The sequence below is a fragment of the Alexandromys fortis genome, unplaced genomic scaffold (genome assembly GCF_014885135.2).
Source record: "Alexandromys fortis isolate MF-2015 unplaced genomic scaffold, M_Fortis_MF-2015_v1.1 scaffold_131, whole genome shotgun sequence".
Lineage (NCBI taxonomy): Eukaryota > Metazoa > Chordata > Mammalia > Rodentia > Cricetidae > Alexandromys > Alexandromys fortis.
In genome coordinates this window covers 775,410-781,938 of record NW_026068023.1, presented here as the reverse complement: position 1 = coordinate 781,938, position 6,529 = coordinate 775,410, and the positions used below count along the sequence as shown (strand labels likewise).

General features: G+C 40.0%; 1 protein-coding gene across 4 annotated transcripts in view; it reads left to right on the top strand.

The window, feature by feature from the left end:
• Window positions 1-6,529, top strand: part of Hhla2 (HHLA2 member of B7 family) — an 85,523-nt gene that overhangs the window by 26,691 nt on the left and 52,303 nt on the right. For 3 of the 4 annotated variants that reach the window (XM_050163447.1, XM_050163443.1, XM_050163445.1), the window contains one exon: window positions 4,287-4,376. The exons of the other annotated variant lie outside the window; for it this stretch is intronic. The gene's annotated coding sequence lies outside the window, so the exon portion shown is untranslated. The remainder of the gene's footprint in view (window positions 1-4,286; window positions 4,377-6,529) is intronic. 4 annotated transcript variants of the gene reach the window in all.

The following is a 6,529-nucleotide window of genomic DNA, read 5'->3' as shown; positions in this document are numbered from 1 at the left end:
AGTCCAGCTGGCCTTGGTGAGCTCACAATAGATCAGCCCCACTGTCTCCGTGGGTGGGTGCACCCCTCGTGGTCCTGACTTCTTTGCTCATATTTTCCCTCCTTCTGCTCCTCCTTGGGACATTGGGAGCTCAGTCCAGTGCTCCAGTGTGGGTCTCTGTCTCTATCTCCATCCGTCTCCAGATGAAGGTTCTATGGTGATATGCAAGATATTAATCAGTATGGCTATAGGATAGGGTCATTTCAGGTTCTCTGTCGAGAGTTTTTTTTTCCCTTTAGCACTTGGGAGATATTTATCATTTCTTATCCCTTTATTTCTATTATGAGTGTTTAAAAATAAGGCATCTTTCTAATATTTACTGTTTTGAAGGCAGTCTATCTTTTTAATTTGTGTTCTTTTGTCCTTTCTGGTTATTTAAATACTTTTTTTCTATTATTTGTGACAGTTTACTATGGTGTAATTTAATTTCTTTTTGTTTGAGGATTTCTATGCTTTTTGAATCTTGCTAATTTTAAGTTATAGAGAATCTTTATGCATTGTTTCTTCAAATAGTTTCCATATGCAGCACTTTTACTTTCCCTGGGGTATCACTTAAGGAATATAATAACACACACACACACACCATTATCTATAGTATCTGCTGTCTCTTGTCTTTCATCCTAATGTCTCCTGTCATTTATTTCTCTTTGCATTATGCTGGAGGTTCTTTCTGATTGACCAGAATCTATCCAAGCTTCTTCCTTACTATTATTCTTTTGTACTGCTGGATTCTCTGGCCTTATTTCTTTGAATAAAATGAGTATTTTATGTTTAAAATGAGTAACTTGTGTTTAAAACCTCCAACATTTAAAGTTTTCCTGACTATATGATAATTTTCTTGTTGTTGAGTATTTGTTATATTTTTTATCATGTGTCATGATTTGTTTGCAAAATACTGAAATAATTTTCAACCTGGCATAACATCCCTCAAAGAGGATTTATGTTCTGTTTTGCTGGGACACTCATCTGCCGGGTCAAGTTGATCTAATTTCACTAATACGACATGAGGAAAAACACTAACATGCTCAAGGTGCGATGATAATGGCCGTTTCTGAATTATGCCAAAGCTCACAAAGCATCCCCTGTAGTGAGTTGGGAGGAAAGCAATCAAGTTCAGTATGATTTGTATAGATATCTATTTGATACATACATATACATTTTAGTTGCTTTTCAAACATCATTAAGACAACCCTTGGAGCAATGAAACTGTGGTGGTTATATAACCCTCCCATGACTTTAGATGTGAAGCTGAGGCAGAGGGGAATCATGCCTTTTGGTCATGGAATAATTTGTGCTTCAAATCCATCCATCTGATTTTAGTTGTTATGGTAGAAGAACATCTAATATCTATGCCGATTCTTCTGAACTTGGTTATATTCCTGGCTTTTCTGGATGTGCATAACTAGAAGGCAATGCTGTTAGAATTATTTGGTTTCTTCTTTCAGGGGCAAGTTTTGAGAATGGTCACCAGGCTAACTAAAGGACTGAATCTGTATAGTGACTCCTAGTCACACTCATTTCCACATAAACACTCACATACACAAATTAGAAGCTTGGATCCTCACATGAGAGCACATGCAGTGTTTATCCTCCTCAGCCTGGGTTACCTCACTTAATACAAGACTTTCCAATCTCATCCACTTTCCCGCAAATTTTATAGTCTCGGTATACTCGATTTTCTTTATGACTGAATGAAATTTCATTGTATATGTGAATGACATTTTGATGACCTCTTTATTTGTGGATACAAACATTTAGACTGATTCCATCCCGTCCTATGAAATACAAACACGTGTATCTCTGTGCTGTGGTATACAGTCCTTTGCATATAAACCTTGGAGTGGGGTAGCTAGATCATATGACACTTTGAATCTTAGTATCTATATTGACTCCTACTGTGGTTGCACTGGTAAACATTCCTATCAACAGATGTTCATGAGATACAGGGCAAAGCTAGTTAGAAGAGCGATGTATAGGGCATCAGAACACTTGTGATGTGGAAGTGCAAGGGATAATCCTGGAGGGTATAAGAGGGGAGAGCAAACAGGGGGAGATGAGGGGGTTGACCAACTAAAACTAACCATGTACAAAAATGTCCTAAGAAAGGCTATAGTTTATATGCTAATTAGAAAATGAAAAGGAAATTGGGTGGGTATAATACATTGCTATCACAGTCAATTTAGAATTAGGACAGCAAATTATCCTGTGGAATGGTAAAACTTAGCATTACATTACAGGGGGCAGTTAGGAGGGGAATTTTATTTTATTTATTTTGTCTAATGATTATAAGGTTTAAATGTATTATCTACATGTCACTTGTGTAACTACTGGGTCACTGTGAGCAGAGCACTCGAGAGAAACAACTAAAAGAAGGAGAGGCTTTGTTGGCTCATGGTTTCAGAGGGTTGCAGTCCCTCGTATCTAGCAAGGCATGGCAGAGCGTCTCCGTCTCGTGATGGCGGGAGCTTACAGGTGTGCAATGTTTACATCTCAGTGGACCAAGAAGCAATGAAGAGAGGCTGAAGCAGCACCAGTTATCACCTTCAGAGCCCTATTCCTAGTGAGCTGCTCCCACCCTCTAGGCCTTACTTACTGAAAGTGCTACACCCATTAAAACAGCACCAGAGGGCCTGAAGAGATGGCTCATCCAGCAAAGGAGCCAGCTACCAACCTTGACAGTTTCATTCCTTGGGACCCACATGATAGAAAAAGAGTACTGACTCCTGCAAGTTGTCCTCTGACCTCCACTCATGAGCCATGGACCACAGACATGTACACATGCACTTGCACACGCACGCACGTGCTTGCGCGCACACACTCACACTTCAATAACAAATGTAAAAATAAAATAAGATAGAACCATAAGCTGGGTAGTATGCATTCAAATCATTAACCAGTAGGAGACATTTCAGACTCAAACAACAATGGATTCTTAAGAGAGAATGAAATAATGTCTGTGATGTGGGGAGAGGGACTCACTGGAAAAGAGCCCAGTGTGCTGCTGCTCCTAATTGGGAGGAGGGAGGCTTTGGGGTTGAGTGAATGTTGCCAAAGGCTCTTCTGCACAGAGAGCAACAAGTACGGGGAGACTGCACCTCAGAACTTGGAAATGTTTGCTGGATTCATGTGTGACATTTGTTTACTCTGTTGCTTTCCTCAATGACTGCTCAGGTTGCTTCAGTTTGGATGGTTGGCTCAGTACCCAGAGGGTGTTTGATTAGCTACGTTTTGATGCAAACACATACACTGTAGAGGAAATCTACCCCAGAACAAATGCAGATCACTTAGTCAAAAGGCTATATTTTCAGTATGTTAAGTCTTCCCCTGGAGAAAATGCCACAGGAGCTCTTTTAGAAGCACAGATGAACAAAACACATTTTTTTTGGTACCCAAAGAAACAGAGGTGTGGCCTAACATGTGATTCAGAACCAGTCAGCTTGACCTTGGAGAGAAAGAGACCATAAAAGGAGAAAATTAAGGAGTGAGACACAAGGCTGATTCTGCAGACTATTTACCAGTCAGAACCTTCATTGAGAGTGGCAGAAATCAGATGCAAACCAGCTTAATCACAGATACCGAGATGGAGAAGATGAACAAATTGCTGTGTTTAGCTTGACTATAGTGAATATCAATGTGAATTTATTCTTGCTGAGTTGGGGAGAGAGACAAAATGTTCTAGCAGGTTCATACATACGTAGAAGACTATGAACTTGAAGTGAGTGAGGCACGCCTCTTGCCACAGTCCCAAAATCAACATGGACAAGTGGCCTTGATCGGAACTCATTACGATCAGAAGGCAAAATAAACCTTCCCCTTTTCACGCTGGTTTTCCTAAGTATTTAGTCGTGTGTGATGGAAGTTGACTAACACGACTATCTACTGCTGCATGACAATTATGCCCTGAAGGGTAGAGTCTGCCAAAAGCACAGTGTCTCCTGTGGCATTTCAGTTAAGGTGTGGCCAAGGATGCGTTAGCTGAAGCTGTTGAAGAAACTGCTTCCAAGCCATTCATATGAACTGCTCTGAAACCTTGGCTTTTGGTCCTTGTTGTGTGGGTCTTCACATAGGATTGTTCATCAGAAGAGCATAGCTATGGAGGGAAACAGATGAAATAATCATAAAAGTGTTTTCTTTTTTATGTTTGTTTGTGTGTGTGTGTGCGCACGCGTGTGTGGGCACGAGCATGTGCATGTTCATTTATGTGTGTTTCAACCACCTTTGTTTCTATTCTGCTTCCTGGACCATAGGAATATTCGTTCTGATGAGACAGATTGCTAAAGCAGGCTGCAGAATCCTTTGAAATGCACATTACTCCACTTCCAAGGCCAGGACTACAGGTGAGTCAGCCATACAATTTAATGGATTCTAAAGTAGCATAGATCAGTGTCATGCCAAAGACAAAACACCGCAGACTCCAGATGGCTACGACCATGAATCCAAAGACAGTTCTGTATACAGTGCTCAGGAAATAACCCAAAGAAGCAGAAATTTCTGGCTCTAACTAAATATAGGAGCTTCTGGGATTAATTAGAGCCACTCTTTAAAGCCTGTGTTTATTTATCTTCACTTTGGAAAATGAAACAAAAAAAAATTTATTCTTCAAGTGTCATCAAAGTTGTATCATAGCCAAAACAAAAAATTAGAAAGGAAAAAGGTATAAATATCCATATGTCCATCCTTCTATGCTTTGAAAACAGCCTAGAATGTAGCATTATTTTAATCTACTAGTTTGAAGAACAAACAAATTGCTGCCCCCTGGCTTTCCTAATATACCGCATTTCTATACATATAAAAAAATGCAAGGTACCAATTTGGGGACTCAGAAAGTTGGCAAGAATAGACATGTAATCAGAGAAAAGCCTTAATTATAGACCCATGGGTACTAGTGAAAATGGGATGGTTGATACCCAGTGTATTCAGAAAAATATCATTCACATCAAGTATGTTTAATAGAGGGAGCTTAATGTAGGGAAATAAGCTCAAAAAGCTGAAAAACCAGCAGACAATGACAAGAAACCCAGCTGTAGTGTGCCTCTTCCTGGGGATACATAAAGAAATGGCTGTGTGCTCCAGATAGGCTAATGACAGACGAAAGAAAGGTTCCATTCAAGTCCAGCTTGGTGAGCCAATGAATCTATTGGGGTTATGTGCAGAAATACAGGGTGGCTTAGAAGCAGCTGTATCACTGAAAAGTCCACCTTAGCACTGGTGATAACTCATGAAAGCTGCACCACTAGCCTCCCAGTCCCTAATTAAATGCCCATCCTCTAAGTACTGTAGTACCTCCCAAGGACATGCATGATTGGGGACAGACAGGTGGGAATGGTGGATGGAATCCCAAGGAAGAATTTAGTAATGCTCACCCCTGCTACTATGGAATAACCTCATTATTACCATTACCATGGACTTAGTCATCTTTGTATTGCTTTGCTTATTTTGTTACCACTATGTAAGCCTTGATATTCTATGTACCACTCAAATGAACCACACTTGAAATTACAGAGTACCATACGTATTAAGCCAATTAAGAGTGTAAGAGTTTATTATGGGATAGTGCTTCAGAAAGATTCTTGTTGGAGAAGCTCAGGGCACGGCATTTTTAAAGCCAGAAGACCTCACAGACCACATTTACATCAATCTTAATTGAGGATCACAGTAACATTGTAACATCTGTTTTGGCAGAACATAGTTATTTCAGATACAAGATCATTAATTAAAAGATTTATACCATTATCTGTTATTTTTGTTTATTCTTAAATTGTTCAAACATTAATTATTTTGGATAATGCATCCAGAACATGGTCAAGGTCGTGGAAAACCCAGAGTTGTCAAAACAGATGTGGCTGTTAATGGGGAGGTGGGTAGAGGGCTGAAAAGTGTAGAAGCAGATGCAGAATGGAGTCAGGACAACACGGCGTTACCTTAGTCTCTTGACCATAGTGACCCAGTCTCATTATCCAATAGTCATGTCATGCCCAGTGGAAACAGCTCCACTACACTGCTTCATCCTCTTCTGGCTCATACATTAGTTCTGCTCCCTTTTCCACTATGTTCTCATAGTCTTGGATAGTGTGTGTGTGAGTGTGTGTGTGTGTGTGTGTGTGTGTGTGTGTGTGTATCAAAGGGGGAAGAGAGGGCAGAAAGAGAGGGGGAGAGTATGCATATGTAACACATACTGGGTCACTATGCCACACAAGAAGTATAAGCAAGAGCATGACAGAATAAACCACAGTCAAAGACACTTGTTCTCAGCAGCTAAAGTGTCTGAAGTATCAACCACTGCCAAGGAGGTTTTCTTTCATTATTATAGGCAACAACAGTCATCTTTGGTTGGGAATATAAATGTTCAGAAGAGAATTAGGCAACCACTTTTTTTTTTAAACAAAAACAGTATTACAGCCTTCTCAAGGGGACTTATGATTTCACAATCACAGTTTTTACCCTCAAGTATATGAAACATGGGCTCCCTTCTATAGAGCAGGACTTAAAT